Source organism: Haliaeetus albicilla, chromosome 1 (genome assembly GCF_947461875.1).
Source record: "Haliaeetus albicilla chromosome 1, bHalAlb1.1, whole genome shotgun sequence".
Lineage (NCBI taxonomy): Eukaryota > Metazoa > Chordata > Aves > Accipitriformes > Accipitridae > Haliaeetus > Haliaeetus albicilla.
In genome coordinates this window covers 11,746,128-11,747,454 of record NC_091483.1, presented here as the reverse complement: position 1 = coordinate 11,747,454, position 1,327 = coordinate 11,746,128, and positions in this window count along the sequence as shown.

The following is a 1,327-nucleotide window of genomic DNA, read 5'->3' as shown; positions in this document are numbered from 1 at the left end:
ATTTATATTTACCTATGAATGATACTTATACTGTTGGACAAAGTGGTTTTCATAGGGAGCACGTCCAAGCTCATTATCAATGTGAAAATTCTGTAACATGTCAGGAAAAAGAAATTATGTGCGAGTAGAATAGGTGGAGTTGAGTGGAACTGAAGTATTTTTGCTAATATGAAGACATTGTTGTGCTTTAAAAGATTTTGGCTTAGCCTTTAAAATACATGAGGGACCCGTGAACCCATATGTCAGTCAATATACAGAAAGAAACAACACAGACTTCACATTTAGAGGTAAGAAGAAACACAGAACCCCAACTTGGAAAACTCCAGAACGCCTTTTTTTCCCCTCACTTTTAATCACTGTAGCAAATCATTACTTTAATCTGGGAAGGATTATGCAGAGAAGGATCATTGGAGAACTGCCATCTAGAAACTGAAGACATATTTTTTCAATTTCTAGTGTGGACACACAGGCCACAACACACTTCAGTATAATTTCAAGTATGAAATGTTTACTTCAGGCACATTCTCCTGCCTGCCCCAAAACAAAAGGGTTAACATGAAATGAAGGATAAAATTGGAGTAGAATTACCAAATAATTCTCAGGTATGATGACTGATAAAGAAATTCAGAGCTGATATATGTCGTGGTTTAACCCCAGCCAGCAACTAAGCACCACGCAGCCGCTCGCTCACTCCCCCCCCACCCAGTGGGATGGGGGAGAAAATCGGGAAAAGAAGCAAAACCCGTGGGTTGAGATAAGAACAGTTTAATAGAACAGAAGAAACTAATAATGATAATGATAACACTAATAAAATGACAACAGCAATAATAAAAGGATTGGAATGTACAAATGATGCGCAGGGCAATTGCTCACCACCTGCCAATCAACACCCAGCCAGTCCCCGAGTGGCAATTCCCTGCCCCCACTCCCCCCAGTTTATATTCTGGGCATGACATCCCATGGTATGGAATACCCATTTGGCCAGTGTGGGTCAGGTGCCCTGGCTGTCTCCTGTGCCAACTTCTTGTGCCCCTCCAGCTTTCTCGCTGGCTGGGCATGAGAAGCTGAAAAATCCTTGACTTTAGTCTAAACACTACTGAGCAACAACTGAAAACATCAGTGTTATCAACATTCTTCCCATGCTGAACTCAAAACATAGCACTGTACCAGCTACTAGGAAGACAGTTATCTCTATCCCAGCTGAAACCAGGACAGCTGTTTTCTTCTCTTTTCCCTGTGATTTAAGGTGGCAAAACATGGCTTTCTAAGACATAAAACCCTTCCTTTCCCTTCTTTTCCCCTCCTCCTTCCCCTTTGTTCAAGCCTT